General features: G+C 39.5%; 1 long non-coding RNA gene across 2 annotated transcripts in view; it reads left to right on the top strand.

Moving 5' to 3' along the window:
* LOC103667009 overlaps positions 1-18167 on the top strand; it is a 164763-nt gene extending 146596 nt beyond the window's left edge. The window contains exons 5-8 of one of the 2 annotated variants that reach the window (XR_005835198.1): positions 4850-4984; positions 13232-13282; positions 14509-14630; positions 15677-18167. This is a non-coding gene — a long non-coding RNA (uncharacterized LOC103667009). Of the gene's footprint in view, positions 1-4849; positions 4985-13231; positions 13283-14508; positions 14930-15676 lie in introns of those variants that run through there. The other variant, XR_005835197.1, reaches the window with a different exon arrangement.
* Positions 18168-22034: the final 3867 nt, after the last annotated feature.

Raw genomic sequence — 22034 nt, forward strand, 5'->3', positions numbered from 1 at the left:
TCTCAGTAGCACTAGACACATTTCAAGTGCTCAATAGCCGTGTGTGTTTAGCAGCTACCATATTGGACAGCACAGCGATGAAACATTTCCATCACTTCAGAAAACTCTGTAGGTCTCTAATGCCCTAGATACTGTTTGTTTCTGAACATCTGGATGTCACAAATCGAGTCCCCCAGGAAACGGACTCTGAGGTAGAGATTTGTATTCAGGAAATTGGGGAGTGGTTTTAGGAATAAATCTGGAGTGAGGGAAATAAGATTAGGCAAAGGGAGAGATTGAACTGTGAAGCCGTCACATAAGGGGCCTCCGTATATCTCAAGAGGAGCTCTCAACATGAGAAGGCTCTTCAGAAATATCTGGAATTGAGACAAGGGAGCCAGGTCTCTATACCCCTTCACCAACAGTCATTGGATGTTGGCTATCCCACTCTCCTCTGGAAGCAGGACCATAACTTGGAGCAAGCAGCTCTCTTTCAGTAAGGGAGGAATCCCAGGAAGGGGACTCAGCTGTCAGCTGTCAGTTGCCAACACTACTAGCAGCTGAGGAATAGATGCCTTGGTCCTTAAGGGGCATGGAGTGGCACACCACGGTGTCTCCAGCATGGCCTCACTAGCGCTTTGATGTGCTTTCACGTTGTAGCCTGCTGATTTCTGAGAATTTGTCTCTCGGCTTCTGCCTCATCAACTCTTTTCTGCTGCTTTTCCTGTCTAGGGTAACACAACTAATGGACTGTAAGTGAGAGAGTTTCTGAGGCTCAACATTACTTCTATCTTTCTAAAGATGGTGCTCATTAAAGCCCAAAGCAAGTGGTGTTGGAGCCATGTATATGTTATCTCTATGGGTCTTACCTTCTCACCTTTAACATAAACACAGAATGTGGAGAGAATAGAACTAATTCTGCTGGGAGGCTAGCACTATGGTGTCCTTCGGTAGTCTAACATGGAATGCTAATCACAAACAGTTGTCTCTGGATGATTGTGACTGTAAGTAACAGAAACCAACTCAAGTTAATCTAAGCCAGAGGAAAATTTATGAGAAGGACATTATGGGTTCTCATGGAATCTAAGAGCAACCCAGCAAGAGTCTAGTCCATACTCTTAGTCAAACTATCCCATGTTTCCGTGTGGAAAGAGCTGTTTGTGTCGGACTCCTGGCTATTTTCCACCCTCTCACTCACTCACTTCTCCTTAGGAAGTGGTAACTTATCTAACTGGTGGATTTGGAAGAATACACTGGGCATGTTTGGCTCAGCCTCTTCCTTCTTTTTGAGACCTGTCTGCTTACAGAGGACATACATTCTGCTGCGCTCCTTCATCCCATTATGTTTTTTTAAAAACATTTTAAAATTTAAATTCAATTAATTAACATGTAATGTATTACTGGTTTCAGAGGTACAGGCCTGTGATTCATCAGCCTCATATAATACCCAGTGCTCATTACATCACATGCCTCCTTAATGCCCATCACCCAGTTACCCCATCCCTCCACCTCTCCCCTCCAGCAACCCTCAGTTTGTTTCCTACGATTGAGAGTCTTATGGCTTGTCCACCTCTCTGGTTAGGTCTTGTTTTATTTTTCCTCTCTTCCCCTATGATCCTCTGTTTTGTTTCTTAAATTCCACATATCAATGAGATATGATAATTGTCTTTCTCTGATTGACTTATTTTGCATAGCATAGTACCCTCTAGTTCCATCCACATGATTGCAAGTGGCTGGCTGTATAATATTCCAGCGTGTGTGTGTGAGTGTGTGTGTGTGTGTGTGTGTGAGTGAGAGAGACAGTGTGTGTGTGTATACACACCACATCTTCTTTATGTGTGTGTGTGTGTGTGTGTGTGTATACACACCACATCTTCTTTATGTTTTAAGATGCCTGAAAGATACCTGCAGGGAAAAACTGTGCTGGATGGGTCTGCTTAATCTGGGATTATGAATTAGGAAGGCAACTCTGTCACCTCCAAGCCATCTCCCGAATAAAGGGGCTATTTTGATATTAACTTGTATCCTGAGTCTCCCAATTGGATCAGAACTTGGGCAGGGAAGAGCATCTTCATATTGGGCATTAACAGACTTCTCTCCACATTTACTCCAAGCAGCCTTTTCTGACTTTTCATTCACACGACAGAGGATGGCCATTCACACCATTCATTTCTAAATCCACCTGTAGCAACAAGCTGCCTTTCTTTTCTTCTTCTGTTTTTTTTTCTGGTTGCCTTTCTATCCTAATTCTAAATTCATGTAATGGAGTAACCTATTGACTTTGGACAGATAGCCATCTTTGATTGAAAAAACTGTCAGAACTGGGGGGAAGGATAAGTTCACATATTATGGAAATGACCTTTCTGGGTGGGGAAGAAAGTGAGGTCATTGTGACTGCCCAAAGCAGAACTGTACACAACCGTGGCAGGGGGTAGGTGTTTTGGACCAATTAATTGTTTTCATTGTGTTGATCAAAAGGTGGCTGTTAAATCCATTCTGTCTTCATGTTTCTGTTGCTGTGAATCTATACTTCTTTTAATTTTTTATTTTTTTATGTGTTAGGCAGTGTGCTAAACATTTATTATGTATTAACATACAAAATAGCACATAATTGGCATAATTTACATATAGGTAGATCTTGTAATTATGATATATTAACTGCTTATCAATTATAAAAAAATACCATGTAGTATAATCCAAAAAAGCTCTCAGTGAGGCTTTATGAGACTTTCTGTACTTTTTAACTGACCAACCTACCCAGAAGTCCCTATACTTCTTTTTATTTTTTTTAAAGATTTTATTTATTTATTTGACAGAGACAGCCACCGAGAGAGGGAACACAAGCAGGGGCGTGGGAGAGGAAGAAGCAGGCTCCCAGCAGAGGAGCCCCATATGGGGCTTGATTCCAGGACTCTGGAATCATGCCCTGAGCTGAAGGCAGACACCTAACAACTGAGTCACCCAGGCGCCCCCCCCATACTTCTTTTTAAACTGAACTTTAACCTAAGCTCTTTATTTATTTATTTTTAAGATTTTTATTTATTTATTTCAGAGAGAGAGACAGAGCACAAGCTGGGGAGACAGGCAGAGGTAGAAGCAGACTCCCTGCTGAGCAGGGAGCCTGATGTGGGGCTCAATCCCAGGACCTTGAGATCATGACCTGAGCCAAAGGCAGATGCTTAACTGACTGAGCCACCCAGGTGCCCCTCACCTCAGCTGTCTGAATACCTACTGGGTTTAGCCCATTTGATTAAATCATCAGGATCATTTGATTAAATATTCTCTTTAATCCATCTCCCCCAATGGTCATGTGCTATTGAAAGTGTTGCTGGAAAATTATGTGTGAAGGAAAAGGAAAAGGGTGAAAAATACATATTATGGGACATAGTCCAGGTCAACAGGTAGTATACTGCCATCCAGAAAGATTTTCCCATATTTATAATCAGCTATCACCAAGTTTATACATATGGTAGCTTTCAGTGGCATTTCAAACCATTCAGGTAATCCCTTACTCAGATTATGATGCTCTGTAATAAAATATGTGGTCAAACCAGAGCATCCTCTATGCCTTTAGTTCAAAATAGCTGATATTTCCCGGAAACCCAGAGCCAGCTCAAAGCAGGTTCCTTTATTAATCATTAAGGTCATCTGACCTATGTCACACAAAAGGCAGGATATTGATGATGAGCCGCCCCACTGAGAAATTAATCTTCAATCAACATGTGTATGTGTGTCCTCTAGAAGTCACCATTGATATTTCATGGCTTCTTTTATTGTAGTACTGAGGGGCATGTTACATGTCAAGATGAAATCAATGTGAAATTGATGGGCTGAGAGGAATTTGGTCTTAAGGGCTTTGCAATGGTGTAACAATCAAGTTATTCTTCCCCTGCCTTACTGAACTATTTTATTTGCAGTAGCAAATTCCCCACATAAAATTCTACGTATTTTTTCAACATAACTCCTTTTTTTTTCAAGTGATCTGAGCTTTGTTATTATATTTGCTGTTATTTTTATTGTAACATGAATATATGCTCATTTTATAAAGCTGGAAAATAGAAAATAAGAAAGATGAAAAATTATTTATAACCTTACCACTATAACATTTTAGACTGTTTCCTATCTGTTTATTTAGGCTTTCCCAAAAACAAAATTGAGTTTATTTCATATCTGTAATTTTGTTTCTGCTTTTTTTTAAACCACTGTTTTTAGCAGGCATTAATTCTGTTGTAACTGCCCTTTACCATAATTTTTAATGACTGCTTAACCATTCTCCTTTTGTTGGATAGTTCATTTGGTTTCAATTTTTCATGTTTGTAAAAGATTACATAATTTATAGAATTGTACTGATGTTACTACAATTTGGGTGTTAATGTTAAAATTACATATACACAACATATATATATATATCATATATATATACACAATATATATAGTATATCTATACAGTACATATATTATATATATTATTTTTCCTTCAGATTAATGCCCAGAATTACAGGGTCAAGTTTTCTTTTTAATTTTTGCTTCTTTTTGATTCAGGCCCCAAAAGATTTGCTGGATGTTTGAGAAAAATACACTCTCTCGGTCTGAGATTTCTCTGAACAAATAAAAGCATGTTCTCTTCATTTCAGTGAAGATGATTAAGTCCCTTTTTGCCTTAGACTGTTTTGAGATGCTTTCATTCTCCCCATCCCTACCCCCAACACACACAAAAACGCACACTATTCAATCATGGAAAATGGAAAGTTTCTCCTTATCTTGTCCTGGCTGAGAAAGAAATCTCCTGTCAATTTTGAATAATACAGTTGAAAGTAAAAAGTTCTAAGTGATTTTAAGCTGTTTCTTTTCTCTTTTTCTTTTTCCTTAGGCAGGCTATACACATTTGCTATTGAAATCGACCACCTCAATGCCTACGGTGTTACAAACATGTGGTGGGCCCTCATGGGATGGAGGAAAGTGCACTGGATTTGTAATGCCACCTCTGTGTCTTATTCCACATAGGGTGAGTTCCTTTGTTTAGGACCCATGGCTTCAGTCAATCCCTTTGGTAACCCACCCCTCTACCCAACCCCCTAGCTAGCTATCGCCACTCCAGCTGTGAAGTTGTGGAGGCCAGGATTTCACAGGATGAAACAATGACATGTGGCTGGTGAATGGGAGACATTAGGAAGCTCAGCATTCCTGATCACAAACATTCATTTTTCTCATTGTCCCGTGGTGTTCTTATTACCTTTGCTTCATTAGACAAATATCCTCTCTGAATCTTACTTGGTCCCTTTTAAATCGTAGACAATTTTATCTACCCCACGGACTTTTGTGAAGATCAAATGAGATCTTTGAAATTGAATGTGCTATTTAAAGCTAAAATATAAGTGTTAGGAATTGAGTATGCTAATGAGAAATGTGACTAGTACAGTGTTTACTTACATGGCTCATACTGACTTCTGAGAAGTTTGAGTTTTAATTTTTTAGTTCCTATTTTACATGTTTTTTATTTTATCTGTTTTCCTTTTTTAAACAGTTTTCCTCTACTAAATCCCAAGGAAATGAGATGCAGAAGTATTTGATAACGAAATGTTAGGATATTGGATTTAAGCGAAGGAAGAAGTTTGAGTTCTTTTAACATAAGTTTCTCAATCTCATCACTATTGACATTTTGGGTGGGATAATTCTTTGTTGTGGGGGCCTGGCCTGTAAATTGTAAGATATTTATCTGCTTTCCTGCTCTCTACCCACTAGATGCCAGTGACACTCCCCTCCCAATTGTGACAATGAAAAATATCTTTACATATTTCCAAATGTCACCTTGGGGGTAGCGGTATGTGGGGAGAGGGGCCAAATAGAGAAGCTTTGCTCCCATTTGAGAACTACTGCTTTAACAGAATGTGTGTCTTACAAGATGTAAATTTTGTTCACAATGATCTTGATGTGTTCTTATTTCTTAATATGTCAAAAGTATAATGTAGGAAAATTAATTCTGCAAAGGAAACTATCTTTAGCATTTATTGGTTGCCTTGGTCTATTCAAATTTTACAACCTTGTTACTAGATAAATATAATTGTTCTCCTGACTGCCCAAATAATTTTCACTGACTGCCAATACCAAGATCTGAACACAAGATTATAAAAAACAAGAAATAAAGAAAAACAAAAATCCACACAATTACAATGAGAAGCCCGTTCTGGGGATAACAACTCCTGTAAAATTTCCCATTTTTATTCCAGTTTTGGTCTCAAGAATGCGTTTGTATTGTGCCATTTTCAGTTCTCGTTACCATCATTGTCATAACAGGGAATGAGCCAAATTGCAATGCCTCGGATAGTCTGACACTTGCAATAATGTGGGGCCCCGCTCTGACCTTCTGTTATTCCAGAGCGACGAGGAGGCACAGTCACTGAGCAGAGGAGATGAAGCACTCTGGAGAGATCAAAGGCCATCGAGACCTGAGTGGCTGTACAATTTAGCACTGGGGGTTCTATTCAGCAGTCTAAATTGCAGCTGGTCCATCTGTCCAAAGAGCAATATGGCACAGAGTTATGCGACATCACTTGGCTTAGTGAAAGGCAGTTCACATCAAAGGAAAGAGGAACTAGGAAGAGAACAAGTATTTCTTTATACCTACTATGCGCCCCTAGCCTAAGAACTTTACATGTGTTTGTTTGCATAATCTTCACACCAAACACATGAGGTAAATGTTATTATATCCAGTTTTTTACTACCAGAAATAAAGTAACTTGCCTACCATCAGGTAGAGCTGAGATTCAGATGATGGCTTGAAAGTTTCTGGTTTTACTAAATTTGTGCACTTCTAGCCATTATATTCACATATGGCCTAGTAATCTAATAATTATAGATATTATGGTATTATGAAATGGATTCAAATATGTAAAACTTAATATATTATTTTGAATATATTTGAATATATTTTGAAAATATTTGAATATATTTTGAAAAATGGCTTGTTAATTTTGAGGAGCGTGGAAGGAGTCCCCCAGCACCTCCAGACTAGTTAGTGAGCAGAGGAAGAACAGTGGGGAGTCATGGTAATAATTAAGAACTTTCCTTCCTAAGATATTAGACGTTCTTTGCTTTTCAAAGAATGTGAAGTCTTTGTGATGTTGCCACATAAGTCAGTTGGCTCTTTGTTCTTCCTAAAGTGAGGTTCATTTATTTTTAATTATTTTATCCAACAAACATTTGTAAAACTCTGTTAGGTGAAGGGGACTGAGCTAGGTGCTAGGAATAGGTATAAAACACAGTCCCTTCTCTTAAGGTGACTTATGCTCTTATGGAGGGTATAAAAAATGTTTATTAATTTCTATAAAACATAGGAGATAGTTGTAAGAGGTTAAGAAATGTTCGAATGAAAGGAATGGCATAGTTCAGAGAAAAGACATACACTCTGGCTTGGAGATCATAGCCCAGATTGTCAAAAGAGCAGACTTGTAAAATAAACTTTAGGTAAAGGTGAAGGTCACTGATGAATATCTGTTGACTCATTTCACTTTTTCAGCCTCCCGCCCCTGAGCAACCTGAGCTTGCTTTTTCTAGCCATTGTAGGGTTCCTCATTGCCTACAAACAAGCAGGAGCATTTGCGTATTTACCTATTTACGCAAGCGGATGCTTCTTCCTGTGGTGCCCTGGCCGTATTCCTCTCTGCTCATCTAAATCAAATGCTTACTTCTTTGATTAATCATTCTTGACTTCATTGCTAACCACACACCTTTTTCTTTGGACTTGTTCTCTCATCCCATTTCTGCCAAAGGGATTATTTTAGCCCGTGAACTCTGGGATCCTCTCCCTGGCAGATAATTGAACCAGAGGTCATATTGGGCCAAAGGGAAACTGGTTGGGCCAAGCAGATTCTGTCTCTCAACTTGCACTAAGTGACACAGAGCCATTTCAGTGGTGGTAGAGATGGATCTGGTATGTGAGACCGATGCCACATTGGGCCAAGGGGAAGAGTACAGCTGGGAAACAGAGGAAAAGCTGAGAGAAACAGAGATAAGAGAGGACATGGAATCTCTGAGAAAACAGGTTTGCTGACTTTTCAGGTGTACCGTTAGGCTCAGTTGTTCTAATTTCCCTACTTTAGATTCCAAGAGATTTATAACCTCACGCCAATTGACTTGAGCTAATTAGAATGGGTTTCTTCCCTTTACAACCCAGTGGGCTTGGACCAACATATCTGGCTACCCTGATCTTCCCATTCTCTGACGTCCCATTCACTTACTCTGTGGTGTTCATTTCTAAATCCATCAGGTGCTACTTAGCATTCTTATTTGGCTCCTTCTGCAGTGTGTGCCCATTTTCAATGGACGGTAAGCTCTTTCAGTGTACAGGGAATACCCCATACTTGGGAGGCAGTATAACACTGGTTTAGCGCGTGGACCCTAGCGACAAACTGCCTGGGTTCAAAGGCCAGCATTACCACTATTCAGCCTGGACAGGCTGGAGTATGCTCCACTAACAGACAACCCCCAAGGCTGCAGAGGCTCAACACAGTGTTTTTTGTTTGTGTTAAATGTTCCACTCAGGTTGGCAGGAGGCCATAGTCGTCACAGTCACTCAGAAACCTGGGCTCCATCCCAATGCCTACCTCAGTGATAATCCAGCCAGAGAAAAGAGAACATGGTGGATCGAACAGTGGCTGTTAGAGATTCTACCTAAGTGCAATTCTATCAGGGGCCTCCGAGGAGAACTGAAATATTTATGAGCAGCCCTGAAGACTTCCATAATTTCTTGCTAGCAGTGGAACTTGGGGATGTTGCTTTACCTCTTTGTGCCTCAATTTTCTTTTCTTTGAAATGAGGATAATAATAGCACTTCCCTGTCGCGAGGATTAAATGTGATGCCACATGGAAGGTGCTGAAAATAGTGCCAGCCCGGGTTAATGCCATCTAAGTGTTCGCTGGTGCTACTTGTAAATACTTAAAGTCTAAGTCACTTGCTTGATTCTTTCACATGTTCACATCCCTCCCTGTGACTCAAACCTGCTACAGATACAGAGTTGGCATGCTCCAGGAATGACATCTTGATGGAATTCCTTACTGACCTCCTTTCGTCTCTTATTCGTGTAGGACAGACATTCCAACCAGTGGCTGGTTGTGCTCTTCTCTTGCCCTATAGCTTAGCTTTCTTCCAAAAAACTCAATTGTACCACAAATGCTAGGCCGTCAGCATTTGTCCTGCCTTCTGCATAAAATGGCATTCTAAATAACTGTCGATAATCCAAAAGAAAGGAATACACACCTATTTATTAGCTCTTCATGGTGTCCATTCCTGCCTCGGGAAAATAAACTTAACACAAGGGCCACATTGAATATCTGCTGCGTCTGGCTTAGAAATTTTTATTCTCGTTGTCTGGGCAGACTGCCCTGAATAACTTATCATATCCCTACCACTATTGGGAAGGAGCTGTCTATTTGCTCTAAGTGCTGTGCTCAGCGTTGCTTCATGGGGAAAGCATAGAGTTACCAGCTATAGAGGCCTGACATTACTTCCAGAGTTTCTATCAGAAAGTGTTCTCCTCAAACTGAGCACTGGTTAGGGAAAAGAAAAAAGAAAAAACTTGTTGAAAAGCTGCCTAGAATAAAAAACGGCCTCTACTCTAACAGAGAAGAAATGTGGTTTGGCATCAATAAAGGGGTAGATAAAATGCAGTGTAACCAGCAAAATGCAGCTTCCAGCCTCATCCTGTGATCCAAGCAAGAGTGTGTTCTTTTGAATAGCTCCTGGCTCTGGTATTTGCTGTAGCACACCCACCAGGGGGCCTCAGTGATTTTTTTCTCTCTGGGAAGGATGGTAAACAGCACTTTGATCCATCAGGAGCGGGTGTATTTACATGGTGTCTGCAGTTTTCTCTCTCTAAACACACATAGTGTCCCTCTATTCTATCTAGGGCTCTGCCATGCCCAGGAGAAGCAGGCGCTTTACCTGGTGGTTTGCGCCCTTTTGCCCTGCCCTGAACTAAACCTTAACCCCATTCAGCTGGCGGTTTCTACATTGTGCTCTGATTCCTCGGGGATGCGGTGGCTCCTCTTTCTTTATTTCTCTTTCAGTCATCTTTTGTAACCTTTCTTCTCCCACCACTTTGCGTGATCTCTACTGGTCTTGCTTGGATCTCATATTTTACTTGAGTGTCGTTCAGCTCAGTGCGCTGGGTATTATTTTGTTCTGTTTCTTGAGGAACAAAAATAAGGTAAGACTAAATCAAAGAAGGTGTGGGTGTCTCAGAAGCTTTTATTGGTGACACTCCCCTGAGTCCTAGAACCATGTGGTTCATCTGGGCTGGAAGTTAGGATTAACTAGTCAGCAAGTCATCCGTTGGCTGAGGTTTGATGGCCTTGGTGCTATCGGATTTACATATACCATTTTAGTTAACAACCCAATGAAATGTTTAGTATTGTTATCCCCACTCTACAGATGTGGAAAAGAAAACCCGAAAAGCTAAGGGACTTGCCAAGGTCCTCCAGATATGAACCTAGAAAGTCTAACTTTGGAGCCTGCTGTAGACGGATTATGTCCCCCACAAAGTTCCTATGTTGAAACCTAACCCCCTATGCGAGGGTATTAGGAGATGGAGCCTTGGGGTGGTAATTAGGTTAGGAGGGTGGAGCCTTCATGAATGGGAAGAGTGCCCTTAAAAGAGACCTCAGAGAGCTCCTTGGCCCATCTGCCAGATGAGGATACAGCAAAAAAGATGACCTCACATGAACCCAGAAGGGACTCTTACCGGACACCGAATGTGCAGGCACCGTGATCTTAGACTCCTCAACTCACAATGGGAGGAGAAAAGAAAGGAACACAGCCACTCTGAAGTACTTAAAGGAAGCCCTCCTCTTTCCCCTTGGCCTGCAGCCCCTTGGTAATATTGCAGCCTGGAGGTTCTTGTGGTTTGGGGAAAATTAGAACAGACCTTAAACACAGTCAATTAATTGATGCAAATCACTTTCCTTTCAGTAAGATTTAGGTAATGCCATATCTTAAATGATAAACCCTGCTATTTGTCATTTTCACTAAGGAAAACCCTCAGCTGCTTTCCACCAGTAAATTCCGAAGAGAGGCTGATAGGTTTCCCTCATTTAAATATAGCATAGATGCATTTTTAAGAACCCATTCCTTCTGAAGAGAGTGGAATTGACAGATCTGGACCTCGAATGCTCATTTGATATACTGATGCTCTGTGGAGCTTGGCAAGGCAGTTTTTCAGCCTACCCTGGAGCATTTTCTGTTTCCTTCCTTGGTTCTATTTTAAACTCTTACTTTACATAGTACCTGTAACCAAGGCCAGTGATTATCTTCCCCAGAGAGAAAAGTAAGAATATTTTCCTTCTAGAAATTTGTGAGATCCTTCTCTCTTCCCAACCTCACATCCAAACCTAAATAATATCCCCATCTTGCCTGAAATTGTATACTTCTTTGTCTTCTGCTCATCTTCCATGTTCCCACCATTGGGTCAACTTTCTTTTTATCCAAAATCTTTTTGGTGAATGAAACCTTAGTGGTTGGGCTGGGGTCAGAGCTCTCTCTTTTGAGATCATGGTTTCACTTGCGAGTTTACCTTTTGAAGTAGTTTCTTGGCCTTCAGGAAACAGAACCACCCATCTTCTGCCTCCCTTGGAATCTCTCTTCACTTCCATCCTTCCTAATTTCTGTTTTGTCCTTTTCATTAGCCCTTTTCTTTCCCTTCTCACTTTCCTATGACCCTAAATCAGCATCCACGAAGGAAGAGGTAAGAAGAAGTTGTTTCCCACTGCCGTCCGTGCCCAGAGGGAACTCATAGACAAGCCACTTGTACAAAGATTTCTTCCACAGATGCTCTTGGATCTCTCCATGGAATTGAGACTGGATACTGGGAGGCATATCAAATGTACTGGGCTAAACATTAACAATTTTTAAAAATGGAAGCATTTCTCAAATTAAACACACTAATATGAATTGTGAATTGCTAAGACAAAAGATAACATACAAATTCCTCAAACTTAAATGATTGCGTCTCTTTTTTTTGCGATGGAGTGAGCATCTTACGAAGTTCTGTGCGACACATTGTGGGAAGCACCGTTTTAGAATACTTCACTTGTCACATTCCAAATGCTCCTTGGAGTTCTATATTCTTGATATTTTAAAATTAAATCTCCTTGCTTTGGGAACAAACAATGGATCTTCTAATGGCTAAAAAGACATGAACTTACAAAAGGACAGAAAGCGTAGCCTAAGTAGCATGCTTTCTTGAAAATCATTAATTTTCACACAGTGCTATATATTACTGATGTAGTAAATGAGATGAACTCAGTGGGCATACATGCATAAAAAACCTTTTATTTCCTTGACTTTAAAATCATGACCTTAAAAAGGCAAGAGCATTGATGACTTGCCCACCTCTAAATATGTTTTGTGTAAATGCTGTAGCTTTCCAGATACTTTCACTTAGAAAATTGTGTCATGGATGGTAATTAAGACTATATGTATATATCTTATAATATATTATTAACATTCATAATCATATTTGTATTATCTGCATATTATTTATTATTTATAATAGTAATAATCAATAATTATATATAAATTTTTTGATGACCGGTGAGACCAGTATAAACAACAAGTTCAATCTCACATCCAGTTCAACCTTCTCCCGTCTCTCTAGCAGGCTTGAGTGGTAGCTTGGGGTCTTGTAATGGGGTATATGGCATGATATTCTTTCTTGCTATTCCTTGTTTTTTAAATTTCTCTTATGAATCTTTCTATATTTTATGGTTTGGAAGAAGGAGAAAGACTAGAGAAAAAAGAGACAAAGGGTTTCTGCTTTGTCCTTAATGTTGTGTGTATATTTCATGTAGCTACTATATTTTCCATGATAGGTTTCTAAATCCTGGCTTTTTTGTCTGGTGCATTGATGGATTCTTTGGAGGCTGGATTGGATCAACAGTGCTACACCCAATAAGGGCAATGTACTCTCTAGATCATCTCCTCTGTCTGTTCTTACTGCTCCTACTGCTGGTGGTGAACCCAAGGTCTCATACTTTCAAGATGGCCTATTTATCTTCCAAGGCATCCTCTTGGTTCTCAAGAAATTCATGCATCCTTGCTGAGCGGTTTGTTTTTGCCTTGCTATCACATACTGCTCTAGCCAGAATCCTACCTTTAGAATTCTCCAGATAAGAGGCAGATCCAGTGTTGATGATTGTGTATGTGAAATTTGAACGGACATATCAAACTTCTGAAAGTTCTTTTATCTTCTTCATTCAGGAGGCTACACTGGTTTACAAGTGTCTGCAGCTCAGCAAACATCTAGGCAAGGTGAGTGATGCCAGCCTCTTCATACAGGGATATCACTCTGTGGACACTTTCGTAGATCCTTCTCAATCAATTTGTGAGGGAGCGTACTCTATCTCCTCCACAAAGGTGGGGGGGGGGAACCTTTGCACTTTTCACCTCAGAAAAATCTCCTGCCAAGTCTCTTTTATCACCTTTTGGAATTCCTAGTTTTCCCTTATTGAGGCTGTTAGGTAGGTGATTAATAATCATCAGGCTAGTGCTATTATTCTTGGCATGGATGAAAGTAGCATTCTCCTTTAGTGTTACTTACCACCTATTGAATTTCAGAAGACAACAGGAAAAGATTCATTTAGCATCCTGTAACACGGGGAAATTAATTCCTAAATGCAAATATTCTTCATAGTATTTTGTTTTGTTGGTAGTATATGATTTATAAAGCAGTTTCCATTGTTTGAAAATCTTTTGTTATTGGAGTTAATGCTGGTATTAATACCTACCTTCATTCATATGTTATGTTCTTGTATTCTATTTCCAGGAGTGGCACATCTAGGTGAAAGGGCATTTCCAACTGTCCAGCTCTTGCAACTTTATGGTTAAAGCCTGTAGTTAATTACTGCTAAGTGTTTAGAAGGGAGTTTATGAAACTTTTAGATAATGCCACAGCACATATGCACAGGAGTTAGAACAGTAAGCACTTAGTGGATTTTATATTTAATTTCAGTAATTAGACAATTCTCAGCTAATCATTTTTAATTTTAGCTGTATCATTTGTATCCCCGTACCAATTCTATGACCCGGTTGGGCTGGTTTCCCATACTTTCATTCTCTCTCTCTTTCTCTCTGGTCTCTCACTTTGTTGTTTGCTTAGTTTCAAGTCTCCAATAGTGTCATTTCCTGCTGGGTTATCCAGCTGTGAGATACTCCCTCAAACCCCCCTCCCCTTCCCCAGCTGTCTCTATGGGCAACATCAAACTGCTGATTTTAACACATTTGGTTAGCATTTAGCATGGGCCAGGGACTCCTGTTAACTTCTAAAATGTGTTTATGATGCAGAGACACATTTTGCTCCTCATTAAGCCTTTGACTAAAGGGAAGAATAAAGGGTGTCAAGGTTTGAGATTCTAAACAGCCATCCCAGAAAAGGGTAAAAACCAGTCAAATAAGTAATACAAGAGTTCAAAGGAACCCAAAGCCCACAGCATTGTTTCTCATGAGCTGGGGGCTAACATTATTTTGCCTTCACTCAGGCTGGGTTGTCTACTGGGAAAGTGGCAGACATACCTGTTAGGCGCAGGAACCCCTGAAGTGGACAACACAAGAAACTCCTCTTATGAAGGCACCAATTTTCATGTGTTCCAGTATCCTGGAGGTATGTTGTCATTTTTGAAACATTCACAACATGCAAGGGCAAGAAACAGACCCTTTGTTAGCTCCATTCAAGGAGGAAGATTGAGATGCAGCTGGGAGAAGCAGGAAGCATCCAGTCAGCAAGATAGCAGGGAGAATTTATATGACATGACAGCTTGCGAACATGTTTGCTTTAAGACAGACACAGTGCTGCTATAAGCAAGGCAGGATGTAAATGATTTTTTAAAAACAAGTGTTGGCCTTGATTTTGGCTCAAGATGGTGCCCCATGTATCTTGGTATTCAGTAAAAGTATTCTGAAGCAATGAGCAAGCCTCTAGCCCAAAGCTTGATACAGAGTAAGCCCTCAATACATTTTTCCTGACTTTCTTGCTTACTATTTAGTAGCATTCCTAACTTGGCCTACAAGGAGGATAATAATGTACATGATGATAGGAAAGCTTTTGCATTATCTTGGTTGCCACACCACCTATAACAGGGTTGAAGCAACAGCCACAGAATCCTGTTATCCCTGGTAAATCAGTTCATCCCTGATCATAACATGTCCAAAGAGATCCAAAAGCTATGACAGTTCCCAGTAAAATCCAGCACATGTTTACCTCAGCTCAGTTAGCTTCTCCATCTCTCCCCAAGTGGGTCAGTTCATATCCTCCCATAAGTGGGTACTAAGACCAAGTTACAAGTGTGAGAGGCTTATTGTGGGAAATGCCTTTGAAAGATAAAAGGAGTGGGGGCAGACCTAGTCAAGGAAAGCCTCAGACCTGGAGACAATTTTGACATCTGTGGAACAGGAGCGGAAAAGAAGGAGGATTGGGTAAGAAGGGCCTCAGATTATAGGGTAGCCTGAAGAAAATCTTGACTAGGCCAGTAGGGAGGCCCAATGCAAAGAGTCTTGCTTTTGGCAAGAATGACTTGTCTCTAGAACCTCCCCCTTGCTAGGTCTGGCTGGGAGTTGCCCCAGAAGAGTGTGGCCTTGATGTGAACACCATAATGGATCACTGAGGTGAGGCAGTTGGAGGCTGTCAGCTAACTGGAACGTTTTCTTTAGCAGGAGGTCTGAAGAATGCACGCCCACGCTGCCATACCGTGACACTCAGCCCCTTCACCACCAACTGCAAGACACTAATCCTAAAAATGATGCTATCCCTAGAACCAGCTTTCTGTTGCCCCCTAATCTCATTATGCCTCGTATGCCTGTTTACCTCCTACACTATCAAAAAGTTCAGGTCTCTCAGGACATCTATTATTGTCCAAAATGTAACACCCATATGGTGTTCCAGATCTTCTAATGGGATTCTTATACTACTTCTGACCCATCCAAACCCTTCCACCTCCTTGTTTGAACTCTCAGAGTGTTATGAGTTAAATGTCCCTTATGTTCACCTCTTCTGGAAGTGTCCTCTTCACCTTGTTGTTCTAACTGAACTTGGCTCATCTCAACGACACTGCTTCCTTCTCAAGGGGTGGTTGTATTATTATTTTTGTCTCATATGAATAGATAGTGGGTATGGAGGGGAGTGGAGTATACTTAACCACTTACTCCTCATTTCTTCTTCCAACACATTTCTCCTTCTTCCTTTCTCAAAAAAGCATCTCCTTGAAAGAACCCATCAGAACATTCCCCTACTCACCTTCCTTGTCCTCATCTCTCAACCTCTTGGTCACTCTTTTATTTATTGAAGATTTAGCAATATTTTCCTCTTCACCATCACTTCTGTTATTGTTGGGAACTTTACCATTCATTTAGCTAATCTGTCTGATACTCTGACCGCTCCGTTGGATGAATTGTTGCTGTTCGCTAAGGCCAGCCTCCTCCCTCAGCACGGGATCCTTCCCGCACGTACTCATGAGAATGACTCTTGCAGTTACCTCCTTTACTCTGCATTCAAAATGTGCCCACTTACCACTGGATTATTTCTTTCTGCTGTTATATTTCTCATCTTAATTATGTAAGTAGTAATATTAAAATAAATATTTTTTCACCATAAAGTCCCTGTCTGGACTCACACTTTCCCTAGCTATCATCACCATCACCCTATTTCTCTGCCCCCCTCATTACAGCAAAATGCCACATTTATGTCTTTATGTTCTCATTTCTCTGTAGCTTTGTAGATGTTCCAGTCAGGCTTTCGTTCTGTCTACTAATCACTCATACTGATTTTTCTGAGGTTACTAAAGTCTTCCATGTTGCCAGACTCAATGATGACTTCTCTTGCCTCATTTTAGTTGAGCTTCTGAGAAAAAATTGACATAGTTCACTAACCCCTTGTCTTTGCAACGTTTCCTTCACGTAGGTGCAGGATTACCATACTCACTGGCTCTTTCTGCTCAGTCGCCTTTGCTGGCCCCTTCTTCAGTTTTTTTCCAGCTTTTTTGAGATATAATTGACAACATTGCATAAGTTTAAGATGTTCAACATGATGATTTGATGTATGTATATATTGCAAAGTGATTACAGTAAAGTTAGTTAACACATCCATCTCCTGATGGAGCTATTTGTGTGTGTGGTTAGAACATTAATGATCTGTCTTAGCAAGTTTCAATTATACAATACGGTTTCGTTAACTTACAGTCACATTGCTGTATGTTACATCTCCAGGACACATTCATCTTATAACTGGAAGTTTTTACCCTTTCACAAACATCTTCTCATTTCTTTCACTGTCTTCTCCCCACCCCAGCAATTGCCAATCTACTATCTGTTTCTGTGAGTTTGATTTTTTTAGATTCCACATGTAAATGAGATCATAGAGTATTTGTCTTTCTCTGACTTATTTCATTTCTCACAGTACCCTCAGAGTCCACCCATGTTGCTGGAAGTGGCAGGATTTCCTTCTCTTCTATGGCCAAATACTATTCTATTTATATCCTCCTTCCTTTTTTGCTATTTAAATTTTAGCATGCCCTGGGGATCAATTCTTGGACCTTTTGTTTCTCTGTTTACACTGACTTCCTAGATGATCTTATCCAGACTCTCCACTGGTCATTACAGTCTTACATATAACTGTCTAAGGACAACTCCACAAGATGCGTATGAAACTTACCATAGCCAAACAGCATCTTTGGTTTTCTTCTGTCCTAACATGTGTACAGCCACCCACCCACCCACCCACACCCACACACACCCACACACACTTGCACCTCATGCATTCTTTCTTCTGGTAGGAAATGGCACCACATTCCTTCAGTTGCCCAGGCTGAAAACCCAGAGTCATGCTTAATTCTTGTCTTTCCTTCACAAACTATATCCTCATGCTTCATCAGTAAATCCTGTTGGTTCTAGCTTCAAATTATATTTTGAATTTGACCTCGTTTAGCCATCGTTTTTCTCCTAGACTACCCCTACAGTCTTCTCACTGCTCTTCCCTTTCTCACTTTGACCCTCTCTACTGCTTATTCTCTGCAGCACAAATGGTGATTCTGTAGAAATTGGAGCATTTTGTGCCCCTACGGGGATCACTATAATCACTCCAAATAAGTATTTCAATCTAGTTGAAAGCAAAACTATTACATTTAATAAAAGTTTACATTGATCTTTCCATTGTTTCTTTCTTTTTATGCCTTCACCTATGCCCGTGCTGTCCCTAAAGCCTCGACAGATCGTCCCATTGCCAAACCCACTCAGCCTTAACCTCTCTGGTCCCGACTTCACCTTTCAATCTAGTACGATTCTTCTGAGCACAGTTAGTTGCTAGATCATTTGTGCCTCACTGTATATGTATACTCTTCGTGGCATCTGCGACACTATTTTAAAAATTCTTTTTACGTAACAATTTTCTTCCATCGAACTATTAGCTCCTTATATGCTCATAGTTTAACGGGGTACCTGCCACATAGTAGGATGCAATATGTGTTTGAAGAATAATTAAATAAACAATTTGGCATACAAAGTTTCTGCCTCTATTGTAGGAAGAATATAGTCCGTCAGCCAGCATGATATTGACTAATCTCCCAAAAGCAAAAAAAAAAGTCCGTTTAGGACCAGTCACTAAGGGCACCAAGGGTTGCCATCTCTTCTTTAATGGAATCAGCAAAATGGAGAAGGAAAACACTCACGACATCTAATCAAGGGTAATGTCTACCTAATGAGAAAATCCCAAGGTTAATCATATACACTTTGGTTATAAAAGAATAACTATAACCTTTTCAGCCTTTAAAAATAAAGGACATGAATCTGTTTGCTGACTTTTAACAGCTATTTTCTTATATTCTGTGGCTCCATTAATAACTTCTATCTTGGTTCAGGGTAAAAATAAACCAAAAAACAAAAGCCATATGTTCAAAAGAACCTTTCATTTCAAAATTATTGCTGAACGATAGACTCATTTTCCATTCATTTTTTAAAAACAATGTCTGCCATGTGTAGTAAATAGTATTTTAATCTTTTCTGCAGAAGTGTGAGTGGTGTGCACACTAAGGGGTAATTCTGTAGGAATAGACTTTTAAATTCAATTCAGCACTTTTATCGAGAATGGAGAAGCTTAAAAATTAAGCCAGCAGGCATCCAAAGCCTGAGAGAACACTACTGGATGCATTCTTAATTAGAGCCAATAAAGTGTGTTTTTAGGGAGAGCTTTCCTGCAGAAAGCTCAATGGTAAAACTCAGAAGAAGCAAATTAAATTCTCTATATTAACTGGTTGGCACACTGCTTCTCAAGGAGTTATTTAGCCCAACATGTGAGTTGACAAAATTTCACTTTCAAAATTCCAAATAACCCTGAGATAAAGTACCAACTACTTACATATTTTACCCAAATACAGAACAATCTATAGTAATTTCAAGTCTTACTAGAATACTAGCAGAAAAGAGAATGCTGGAGCAGTAATGACAAGTTGAATGATAGATAAAGGACCAAGAATCTCGGATTTTGTTTCCATCGCTTTTTTTTTTTTAAACCATTAGGCATATTTATGTTATGGTTTGGACTATTTGTGTGACACAGTGTATGTGTTTGTGGGAGCATTAAAATAAGGTCAGGAAGAATGAAACAATAGATTCCAAACTGTCAACAGTGAATCCGTCTGGATAGTAGGATTGCAAGTAGGGAGATAACATATTTCTTTTTAAAAATTGTTATCCTTATTTTTAGTCTTTGAGTTTGTATGGTATACTTTATAATTAAAAAAATACTAATAAACTTAAAAAAATTAAATAAACTTAAAAAGTTATCAGTTGATTTCTGGAAAATCCTATTCTGGAACTCATTGGCACCAAGCACAGAAAACAATTACACGGGTGTGGTTCACAGGAGGCTGGACTTCTGATAGTTGCTGAGGACCATATTTCAAATATAGTATAATAAGTAGCATTTTAGTTTCTTTTTGAGGATATATTAGTGGTGTATACAACTGTGTAAACTGCTTACCAAAATACTAAATCAATATGAGCATTTCTTTTTTTCAACTATGCAGTGGAAATATTTTCAAGTCATAAAATATGAAGATACCTAATGATTTAAATGTAAACTCATATAGACTATTGTGTGATAATTCAGAACATTTTAGAATATTTTAAGTGTAAAAGGTATTAAGAAATAGATTGAACTGACGGAGTTATTTGAAGGTGTATGTTATATCTCAGCTGTCCATTGATTTGTTCATGCGTCCAACAAAAGATTTTTAAAATCTTATTTCTGAATTATCAACACTTTGCATATAAAGGGTGCTCTCCTGTCTTGTTTAACGTATATGAACAAATGAATAATTACTAGTCACTCATCAAGGCTTATTTTCCTCTAGAGGCTTCCTTAAGCTCCTTCTTGAGGAGGTATATTGAGAAAGTTATTTTAATATACCTCTGCTTCTAACATAGTACTTTGCACTCCAGTGACACTTAATGAATATTTATTTGGGGAAAACCTCAAAACTATTATCAAACGGGGACTATTTAGAGAGGAGAAAGCTGAGGTTCAACAGCATGGAGGTCTTCAAATATATAAAGACTGCCTGTGGGAGAAAGATTAGACTAATATTGTTGGAAGTGGGCTTTTTGTTTGTGTTTCCATTTAAAGCATTATTGAACAGGGGCGCCTGGGTGGCACAGTCGGTTAAGTGACCAGCTCTTGGTTTTGGCTCAGGTCGTGATCTCGTGGTTCTGCGATTGAGCCCTGTGTCGGCCTCCGCGCTCAGCGCAGTCTGCTTGAGATTCTCTGTCCCTTTCCCTCCGCCGGTTCTGCTGCTGCGCTCTCTAAAATAAAGAAATAAATCTTTAAAAAATAAATAAAGCATTATTAAACCGCACCTTGCAAGGTAATATGCAAATGTAGTTGGAGACTTGGTTGAGAGAATCATTTTTTTTTTTAATTGAGGTAAAATTGGTATGTGACGTTATATTGGTTTCAGGTGTAGAACATAATTTGTTATTTGTATACACTACAAAGTGATCACCGCAATGTCTGGTTACCATCTGTCACTGTGTGGTTGACCCTGTTTGCCCATTTTGTCCACCTCTCAACTGTCTTCCCCTTTGATAACCACCAATCGGTTGTTTTCTGTATCTATGAGCTTTGTTTTCTTTTTTTAACTTGTTCTACATGTAAGTGAAATCATACGGTATTTGTCTTTCTCTTTCCGACTTTATTTTACTTCGCATAATACCCTCAAAGGTCCCTCCCTGTTATTGTAAATGTCATGATTGTCTTCTTTTTATGGTGAGTAATATTCCATTGTCTATATATTCCACCTCTTCTTTAACCATTCATCCACTGATGGACACTTAGGTTGTTCCCATATCTTGGCTATTGTAAATAAAGTTGCAGTGAACATAGGGGTGCATATATCTTTTTGAATTTGTGTTTACATTTTTTTCTTTGGATAAATACCCAGAAGTGGAATAGTTGGATTGCATGGTAATTCCATTTTTAATTTTTTAAGGCGCTTCCATACTGTTTTGCATAGAGGCTGCACCAAATTACATTCCCACCAACAGTATACGAGGGCTCCCTTTTCTCCACATCCTTTTCAACAGTTGTTATTTCTTGTCTTTTTTTAGAATAGCCATTCTAACAGGTGTGAGGTGATATCTCATCATGGTTTTGATTCTATAGTGATCTTCAACATTTTTTCATGTGCCTTTTGGCCATTTATTTGTTGTCTTTGGAAAAATGTCTTGATCTGCCCATTTCTTAATCGAGTTGTTTGGGTTCTTTATATACTTTGGATAGTAACCCCTTATCAGATAAGTCATTTGGAAATATTTTCTCCCATTTGGTAGGTTACTTTTTTACTTAGTTGATGATTTCCTTTGCTGTGCAGAAGCTTTTTAGTGTGATGTGGTCCTGGTTGTTTATTTTTGCTTTTGTTGCCTTTGCTTGTAGAGTCAGATCCAAAAATTCAATGCCAAGACCCATGTCAAAGTCCTTAACTGCCTATGCTTTCTTCTAAGAGTTGTTGTTTGTTTGTTTTTT

This window comes from Ursus maritimus, unplaced genomic scaffold (assembly GCF_017311325.1).
Source record: "Ursus maritimus isolate PB19 unplaced genomic scaffold, ASM1731132v1 scaffold_17, whole genome shotgun sequence".
Taxonomy (NCBI): Eukaryota; Metazoa; Chordata; class Mammalia; order Carnivora; family Ursidae; genus Ursus; species Ursus maritimus.